Source organism: Stomoxys calcitrans, chromosome 3 (assembly GCF_963082655.1).
Source record: "Stomoxys calcitrans chromosome 3, idStoCalc2.1, whole genome shotgun sequence".
NCBI lineage: Eukaryota > Metazoa > Arthropoda > Insecta > Diptera > Muscidae > Stomoxys > Stomoxys calcitrans.
Window position 1 is genome coordinate 175931348 of NC_081554.1, and position 11324 is coordinate 175942671.

Here is an 11324-nt window from a genome sequence, read left to right on the forward strand (position 1 = left end):
TATCCTTTTAGTGGAAGTTATCCACGTTGTGAATAAAGTTATCCACAAAGTGGATAAAATAATTCACAAAGTGGATTATATTTTCCACGTTGTGGACAAATTAATGCAAGTTGTGCTTAAAGTTATCCTCGTTGGGGATAAAAATTGTTTATCATATTACACATATTGTGGATGCAATTATCTACATTGTTGGTAAAATTATCCACGTTGTGGATAAATTTATCCACGTTGTTGATAAAGTCATCCATGATGTGCTTAAGGTTATCCACCTTGTAAATAAATTTATCCACTTTGTGGATAAAATTATCCACATTCTGGATAAAATTATCCACGTTGTGGATAAAGTTATTTTTATTGCGGATAAAGTTGTCCTTGATTTTGAATTTTTTTTTATTTTGTGAATAAATTTTGATCTATATTTTGTATGAAATATCACAATTGTAGTAAAAACTATCCACATTTTGGGATAACTTCAAATTAGAATCACATTCATGATTTGGTTTACTGATGGGGAAACTTCCCATTATTTTACACCATTAAAAGTATCTTTTCTTCTTTCAATCCATTTTTCGTTAAATGGCACTTCAATATATTATAAGTTAGGTTACTTTGTCAATTACATGTTTATCCATGGTCTATATGTAATCTATACCTTGTGTATGTATATGGATTCAAGGCAATGTTTTAAGTGTTTTTTATTTTGCTCTTTTTTCACCTAAGAATAGGTAATCATATCACTTTTCTCAAGTACGAATGCACCAAACACAAATACGATGCGATTTGATGTTCAACTCAAGTGTTAGTGGAACATTCCGCCGAAAGGTGTTCTGTCTAATATGGAGAGCAAATGAATATTTGAATAATGAATGGTTCCCAATGGCACAAGTCGGTAAATGCATCAAAGATGTGGTATTTTTGGACATTCATACATATGTTATGCATATTGCATCTCCAAAGCAAAGTAAATGGTGAAATTGCTTCTTGGGCAATGGGGAATTGAAAAATTCCAAGAAAATTATAAAAGGGGAGAACAATGCATTTGCTGCTGCGATGGTTAACATTCAATGGAAGATATATATTGTTAGGGTAAAGCTAGAAAAATTCCAGAGAAAGATCAAAACTTAAAGAAAGAGTTGCTGGACAATTTGTACTTTGAGTTTCGAACATTTTATTATTAAATTTAAGATAATGAAGAATTCAACTAAAAAATATTTTTTAAATTAATGTTATCCACCACTTGGATAACATTGTCCACTACTTGGATAACATAGATCACCATGTAGATAACATTGGCTACCATTTGGATAGCATTATCCACCACGTGGATAACATTAGTCACCATTTGGATAACATTATCAACCACTTTGATAAAGTTATGCACCACGTGGATAACATTAGTCCCCACTTGGATAACATTCACCACGTGGATAATATCATCCACTACCTATATAACATTATCCACCACTTGGATAGCATTATCCACCACGTGGATATCATTAGTCACCATTTGGATAACATCATCCACCACCTAGATAACATTATCCACTACTTGGATAGGATTTGGATAACATTATCCACCACATTGATAACATTATACATCATGTGGAAAACAGTATCCACCACTTGTATAACATTGTTCACCACTTAGAAACATTATCCACCACTTGGATAATATCATCCACCACCTGGATAACATTATCCACCACTTTGACAACGTTATGAATCACGTTGAAAACATTGTCCACCACATAGATGACATTATTCACCACATTATTAGCGTTATCCACCATTCAAAATAACACCATCCACCATTTGCATTTCATTCTTTACCACTTGGATAAAATTATCCACCGCTTGGTTAAAATTATCCAGCACTTGGATAGTATTATCTACAAATTGGGTAACATTATCCTACATTTGAATAGCATTATCCACCACAAGGATAATATTATTCACCATATGAAAAGCATCAAGACTTTTATATTTTTTTTTTCTTAATTTGCAGTTTTTCTTATTGACATTCGTTGTTTTCATTTTCGCATTATTTGTTTTCATGGCATCTCATAAAGAATGGTCTTATCTCCTACTTGCTACCAGGTTTATGACTTTTTTTATTATTTAAAATTATATACCATTGATTCGATATGTGCTTGGTCATTTTCGGCTGTTTTTACGATCATAGCTCGAAATCAAAACTGTGTGCATAAAACTTTTTAAGATTTCACATTAAAAAATGTTTTCTATGATAGAATAAAATCTATGGCTTAATGAAACCCCATAAATATTTTACATTTGATGTATGTAGTTAAAAAAAATAGAAACTGAAAAATCGATTTTTTGGTGGAAAATTTATGTACTGTTAATTTCCAGTTGTCACAACCAAAAGTGCTTGTGCTATATTTTGCAATAACTTTTAAGAAAAATATTTATTAGCCTTACAACCCATCCAATGGATATCAAAGCTCAGCTAATATTTGCGGCATATGATGCTGAGACAGTTTCTTACAGACAGCCTGGTGCCGTACAGCAAAGTGGGTTCAGTCCATGGAATGAACCCTCCCTACTTCTCGCTTCTTAGTTTGGGTCAAATTGAATAGCTGCTGATTTTTTTTGCCCCTCCCTTGTGGTTTTTTTGCGTTTTCCTTTATTTCAGTTGCAAGTGGGCCGTTTGTTGTATTGACTGACTAACTGACTCTTTGAACGTTTTCTGGTGCTACCTTTTTTTTTGAGAAATCTTGGTACTGTTTTTCTGATTTTCATCTGTAACTTGTTGCACATTCTTAAGAGTTGACTCGTTTTATTCGTTCCATTGCGGCTGCTTCGTCTATGGCTGCCGTTGCACTTTTCCACAATCTTGTTGACATTTTTATGGACATTGGAATGTTGTCTGTCGCAGAAGTTTAAAGCTATAAGTGCTCCCAGGCCAACAACAATAACAGCAACAGCAACATCAAAAGATTCTTCGTCCTCTTGCTGTAATTTGGTCCGCTGTAACCGTTTTAAGTGAACGCAATTCTCCTCTTTGAGCCGTTATGGGCGGCCACGGACGCATAGTCCGGGCCACTTTTTTTTGTTTTTGATTTTTAGAGGAATGTTTTTAGCCTTGATTTGTACTCAATGTTTGACTCTTTTTAGCCTCAAAAATATTTTTTCGGCTTCATGTTTTTGAGTAAAAACCATTTAGCGAAAAATTAGCCGAATTGAATGGTTTATGTGATATGGTCAACAATTTGTGCTAGAAGTCAATCGAAGTCATTTATAATCTGGTAATATGTTGATTGGTTTTTTTTTGGCACATCAAAGAAAATAAACTAGAAAAGATTTTTTAAAGAAAAATTTATCAAAAGTTACCCACGTGGTGGAAAATGTTATCCTTAAGAGGGATTAAGTTATTCAAATCCACTTGGTGGATTATGCTATCCAAAGGTGGGAATTTACTATCCAAGGTGGGACAATGTTATTCATATGGCGAATAATGCTAACCACGTGGTGGATTATGCTATCCACGTGGTGGATTATGCTAACCACGTGGTGGATAGGGTTATCCAAAGGGGCGATCATGTTATTCAAATGGTGAATAATGATATCCACGTGGTGGATTATGCTTACCACGTGGTTGATAATGTTATCCAATCAGGGATTATGTTATTCAAATGAAGAATAATGATATCCACGTGGTGGATTATGCTAACCACGTGGTGGATAAGGTCATCCATAGGGGCGATTATGATAATCATATGGTAAATAATGATATCCACGTGGTGAATAAGGTTATCCAAAGGGCGATTATGATAATCAAATGGTGAATAATGATATCCACATGGTGGATTAAGCTTACCTCATTGTTGATAATGTTACCCCATGGGGGATTATGTTATTCAAATGGTGAATAATGATATCCACATGGCGGATTATGCTATCCAAAGGTGGGACTTTGTAATTAAAATGGCGAAAAATGCTAATTACGTGGTGGATTATGTTATCCACGTGGAGGATTATGCTAACGACGTGGTGATATCCACATGTTGGAGAATGTATCCACATGGTGAATAATGTCATCCACGTGGTGGCTAATATCATCTATGTGGTGGTTATTGTTATCCACGTGGCGCATTATTTTATTCACGTGGTGGATTATGTTATCCACGTTGTGGATTATGTAATTAAAGTTGAGGATTATGTTATTCACATGGTGGATAATGTTATCGACGTGGTAAAAAATGTAATCCACGTGTTGGATAATGTAATCCAAGTGGTTGATATTGTAATCCACGTGGTGGATAATGTAATCTACGTGGTGGATAGTATAATCCACGTGAGGGATAATGTAATCCATATGGTGGTTAATGTTTTCCACGTGGCTTATAATATTATTCACCTGGCGCAAATTGTTATGTGGTGGATAAATTTATCCCTTTGGTGAATAATTTTATCCACGCAGTTGATAATTTTTTCCGCATGCTGTATAATTATTTCCACTCGGTGGGTATTTTTACTCACGCGGTGGATAGTTTTATCTAAGTGGTGGATAATTTTTCCCATATGGGGGATAGTTTTATGTGCGTGGTGGATAATTTTATCCACGTGGTGGTTAATTTAATTTTCGCGAAAGATTATGTAACTCACGTGGTGGAAAAGCTATTCATATGGTTGTGAGTTATCTGCATAGTGGATATATATATCAACATTGTTGATTTATTTATTAACATGGTTAATATTTTTATCCACTTGGTGGATATATTTATCCACATGGTGGATTTATTTATTGACAAGGGGTATATAATTATACACCCGATGAACGATGAATAATTCTATCCACATGATGGATAAAATTTATCACCTGGTGGATAAAACTATGCACGTGGTGGATAAAATTATTCACATGGTGGATAAAAGTATTCACATGGTAGATAAAGCTATCCACAAGGTAGATACATTTATCTACAAGGTAAATATAGTTTACTACGTGGTGAATAGTGATACCTACATGTTGGGTAATGATACACACATGGTAGTTAAAAAGTCTAAGGATTTTCTGGAGAAAGTCTTGAGAACCTTAAGAGTTTTTCTGACAAATCTTTCCGAAAATCCTAAAGAAACATCTAAGGAAAGTTGATTTTCTTAAGAATGTCTTTAGGCTTGTCCTCAAGATTTTCTTTAGAAAGTCAAGTTTCTTTATTTGTGATTGCTTTAACTGAGCTTCCTTTCATAACTTCCTGTTCCCAAGTCAAATCAAGTGTTCATAACTCTTAGAAAATTGTATATAAATCAAAGTTGAAGTGAAGTTCAATTAAAAAATTATTTGTCTGGCGCCTACACCAAATATCTTAATTGCAGCTTCTATTTCAAAGCTGATTTTTTAAAAATAAAAATTGTTACCAAGGCACCCGACATCCTCATATATTAAGAAAATAGTTGTCACATTAAACTATTTCCATAAATTCTAACTAATGTGAATGGAGCATCATTTATGGCTATGTCCTCCTACTGAACTGGGAGCACTATTGGCACTCTACTTAATAATCTATGGGCAATCATGTGTTGATAATTTTTATGGCTACGATTTTATTCTATTTTTGAGTGTTGATTACCACATTAAAATGATAATACTAATTTTCCGGATTACTATGGGGTAAAGAGATAGACATACAGACAGACAGACATTTGAACAACTGACAGACAAATGGTTGTTTCCTATGGAGAATTATTTGCCTTCTGCTAAAGAACTCTGTAAACGCGATGCATGAATGAAAAGGTTTTGTAATTCGAATTAAAGCGTTAAAAATTTTAATTATGTTTTTATTACTAAATATGATGTCTCTCATCGTTAGCTAGCCCACCGAGAGAAAACAACACGTTTTCAATCTTTACAAAATAGGCGCCGATAACATATTTGATTTTTGATGTTGTTTATTACAACGAATTGTTGCTTTTGAATGTAACCGAAAATATGAATGCCATGCCATTGATAACAATAATAATGACTTTAATGAACTGCAGATGGGCCTCTAGTTTTCTTGGCTTTTTAGAGAATTCATTCGATCAAAGTACAAAGCAAAGCACACTGGTCCATTGTAACACACGCTGCTATCATTATCACACATCAAAAAAGATGAAGAAAACGAAAAAAAGCTCCTCATGTTTTATGTGTTCCATGCTGATTAAACTCATGATGAAGTTGATGCATATGTTGCACAAATATAAAGGAAATGCCTTTACATGGCCCTTAAGTTGTGTAATAAAACTTTACAAAAAAGTGGTCAAATACAAACTAAACTGATTTTAAATCCTATAATTGATTGAGCTGAAATTTGATATCGATGTTTGGAAATCTTATAACCCAAAAAAATTAACCTCATATTAAAAAAGACCTTCAGGTTTTTTTGAAAGCCAAAATAACATGAATAATAAAAACAAAAAATAATTAATAATACTAAGAAAACAAAAACTTATTCAAAATTCAAAATAAATAAAATAAAATAAAATAAAATAAAATAAAATAAAATAAAATAAAATAAAGTAGAATAAAATAAAATAAAATAAAATAAAATAAAATAAAATAAAATAAAATAAAATAAAATAAAATAAAATAAAATAAAATAAAATAAAATAAAATAAAATAAAATAAAATAAAATAAAATAAAATAAAATAAAATAAAATAAAATAAAATAAAATAAAATAAAATAAAATAAAATAAAATAAAAGGAAATAAAATGAAATGAAATAAAATAAAATAAAATAAAATAAGATTGAATAAAATATATAATTAGGCAAACAAAGAATATTGAATAAGAACTGTTATGCTATTGGAGTTATATCAAGTTAAAGTCCGATTCGGACCACAAATGAATTGTTCCTTGTAGGGGCTCAAGAAGCCAAATCGGGAGATAGATTTATATGGGAGCTGTATCAAGCTATTGATCGATTCAGACCATATGATGACAATTGCGGCCTTCTAGACCCTAAAAAATCTAGATCCCAAATCTGATTATATGGCAGCTATATCGGGTTATGTACCGATTTGCGCTGTACTTAGCACAGTTATTGGAAGTCATAACAAAACAACTCATGCGAAATTTCATCCAAATTTGATGAGAATTGCGCGCTCTATTGGCTCAAAAAGTCAAGATCCAAGATCGGTTTATATGACAGATATACCAGATAATGAACCAATTTGAATCATACTTAACACGGTAGTTGGAAGTGATACCAAAACGCTACGAGCAAAATTTCAGTCAAATCGGACGTGAATTGCGCCCTCTAGAGGCTCAAGAAGTCAAGACCCAAGATCGGTTTATATGGCAGCTATATCAAAACATTGACCGATTTGGCCCATTTACAATCCCAGCCGACCTATACTAATAAGTAGTATTTGTGCAAAATTTCAAGCGCCTTACTTTAATTCTTCGACATCCTTTCTTCGTGCCTTCGACAGACAGACGGACGAACGGACGGACATGGGTAGATCGACTTAAAATGACATGACGATCAAGAATATATATACTTTATGACAAAATAAGTATACCCCCATACTATGGAGGGTATAATAAAAATATTTTTAATACAAAACAAGTAAAAGAGTGGTAAGTTCGGGCGGTCCGAATCTTGGGAACCCACCACCATAAATTCTTCTAAAAATGTATACAAACTAAATTTTATTGAAGGGCATAATTTTAAATAATAATTGAAGTGCAAAATTGCAGCCAAATCGGACAAACATTGCGGCTTGTAAAGACTCATGAAGTCAAATCGGGAGATCTGTTTATATGGGGGCCATATCAGGTTATAGACCGATTTGGACCATACTAGGCAGAGTTGCTGGAAGTCATAACAGAACACTACATGCTAAATTTCAGCCAATTCGGACAAAAATTGCGGCTAAAAAAAGAACAGGGGAATTTTTATATCAACCAACATAGGATGGGGATATAATAATCTAGTCATTCCGTTTGTGACACCTTCAAATTTTGATTTAGGACCCCATAAAATATATATATTCTTGATCGTCTCAACAATCTGACTCGAACTAGCTATGTCCGTCCGTCCGTCTGTCGAAATCACGATAGCGGTCGAACGCGTAAATCTAGCCGCTTGAAATTTTGCACAAATACTTAATATTGATGCAGGTCGTTGGGGATTGCAAATGGGCCATATCGATTAAGATTTGGATATTGCTCCCATATAAACCGATCTCCCGATTTGACTTCTTGAGCCCCTCGAAGCCTCAATTTTCATCCGATTTGGCTGAAACTTTGCACTCAGTGTTCTGTTCATTAATTTGTGTACAAAGTATAGGTCGCAATTTTCGTCCGATCGTCTTCAAATTTGGTACAGGCATGTTTTTTTGGCCTAGATACGATGCCTATTGAAATTGGAAAAAATCGGTTCAGATTTAGATATAGCTCTTATATATATGTTCGTCCGATTTTGAGAAATATTGCAATAAAGTGCTCATTTGTTTTCCGATTCTCTCGAAGTTTGGCAAGTAGGATTTTCGTATGACTCTCTACATTTCTGGTGATTTTCATAGAAATCGGTTTAGATTAAGATATAGCTGTCATACATCTATATCGCCCAATTTTCACTCCAAGAGCCACTGCAAGCGTATTTATTGACCAATCTTGACAAAAATTTTGCACAATGCTTTCCTCCACGACTACCACAATATCTAAGAAGTAAGCTCTTAATCGGTTCAGATTTAGATATGGCTCCCTTATATATGTTCATCAGATTTTAGATAATTTGCAATAATGTTATTACAGTTTGACCATGTTTGCTCGAAATTTCATACGAATTGTTGAACAACCCATCTAGAAACATCCGCCGAGGTCCATCAAAATTCAGAGTTAAATATAGCTCTCACTTTGTACCTATAGGGTAGGTGTAGGGTATTATAAAGTCGGCACCGCCCGACTTTTACCTTTCCTTACTGTTTTTTATACCCACCACTGAAGGATGGGGGTATATTCATTTTGTCATTCCGTTTGCAACACATCGAAATATCCTTTTCCGACCCTATAAAGTATATATATTCTTGATCAGCGTAAAAACCTAAGACGATCTGGCCATGTCTGTCCGTCCGTCTGTCCGTTTAAATCACGCTACAGTCTTTAAAACTTGAGATATTGAGCTGAAGTATTGCACAGTTTCTTTTTTTGTCCATAAGCAGCTTAAGTTCGAAGATGGGCTATATCGGTCTATATCTTGATATAGCCCCCATATAGTCCCATCCGCCGATTTAGATTCTTAGGCCCACAAAAGCCACACTTATAACCCGATTTTGCTGAAATTTGGGAAAGTGAGTTGCCTTAGGCCCTTCGACATAATTCTTTAATTTGGCCAAGATCGGTTTAGATTTGGATATAGCTGCCATATAGACCGATCCGCCGATTTAGGGTCTTAGGCCCATAAAAGACACATTTATTAACTTAATTTGATTAAATTTGGGACAGTGAGTTGTGTTAGTCCCTTCGACATCTTTCTTCAATTTGGTTCAGATCGGTTAAGATTTGAATATAGCTGCCATATAGACCGATCCGCCGATTTAGGGTCTTAGGTCCATAAAATACACATTTATTATCCGATTTTGCGGAAGTTTGGAACATCTTTCTTCAATTTGGCCCAGATCGATTCAGATTTGGATATAGCTGCCATATGGACCGATCTCTCGATTTAAGGTTTTGGGCCCATAAAAATCGCATTGATTGTCCGATGTCGCCAAAATTTAGGAGAGTGAGTTGTGTTAGGCCCTTGGACATCTTGTTTCAATTTGGCTCAGATCGGTCCAGATTTGGATATAGCTGCCATATAGACCGATAAAAGACACATTTGTTATCCGATTTTGCTGAAATTTGGAACAGCGAATTGTGTTAGGCTCTTCGACATCTTTCTTCAATTTGGCCCAGATCGGTTCAGATTTGTATATAGCGATTTCTCGATTTAAGGTTTTGGGCCCATAAAAGGCCCGATTTTGCCAAAATTTGGGACACTGAGTTGTGTTAGGCCCTTTGACATATATTTTCAATTTGGCTCAGATCGGTTCAGATTTGGATATAGCTGTTAATGTTTTGGGGCCATAAAAGGCGCATTTATTGTCCGATTTCGCTGAAATTTAGCACAGTGAGTTGTGTTAGGCCGTTCGAAATTTTTCTGCATTTTGGCCCAAATCGGTCGAGATTTGGATAAAAGGCGCATTTATAATCCGATTTCACTGAAATTTGACACAGTGACTCATGTTAGGCATTTCGACATCCATATCGTATATGGTTCAGATCGGTTTATTTTTAGATATGCCTTCCATAATGGCCAATATTTTGTTATACACAATAGAACAATGACTTGTACTTATTAGTATTTGGTCCAAATCGGAACATATTTCGATATAGCTACTAAGGGGCATTAGGTATGCATTTTTAACAGCATTTTGATGAAAGATGGTTTACGTATATACTCGAGGTGGTGGGTATCCAAAGTTCGGCCGAACTTAACTCCTTTTTATTTGTTTTTAATTAAAAAGCGCATGAGGCATTATGTTATCCATACTGCCTGGAACATCGGGCATTGTTATTGGGTTGCCCAAAAAGTAATTGCGGATTTTTTAAAAGAAAGTAAATGCATTTTTAATAAAACTTAGAATGAACTTTAGTCAAATATACTTTTTTTTACACTTTTTTTCTAAAGCAAGCTAAAAATAACAGCTGATAACTGGCAGAAGAAAGAATGCAATTACAGAGTCACAAGCTGTGAAAAAATTTGTCAACGCCGACTATATGAAAAATCCGCAATTACTTTTTGGGCAACCCAATATAAGGATAACACAATGGCTGTAGACACCGCATATCCAAATAGAAAGCCTACTTAGCCTAGCAGCAGTGGTCGCCGCAATTTGTCTGGCCACAAAGTGCATCATATGGTAACGTCCTCAGTGTGGCAGTAATGCATAAACCAGCCATGCTTTGGTTCCGGCTGAGTATTGAACATTGAGTGGACTTTTGAAGCGCCGTCCACCAGACCACAATACAATATAGCATTACAGGTCTGACAACTGCAGTATATACCCAGTGCATGACTCGTGGTTTAAACCTCCCCAAGAGTTGCCTTTCTTGACCTTTTCAAAAAAATTTCCTGTCCAGCAAAACACCCAGATAAATTTGCTGTAGAAACCTCCAAGAAATCTCCCCAAATTTAAGTCTGCAAAAAATTTTAACCCCGAACACGTTTGGTTTCCAATTTCCTTTCCTTTGTGCAACTTTTTTGTTTTTCAGCAACATTGTTGCTAGCTTTTTTTATACAATGTTTAGGTAGTTGCAGCATTTAGTCAATG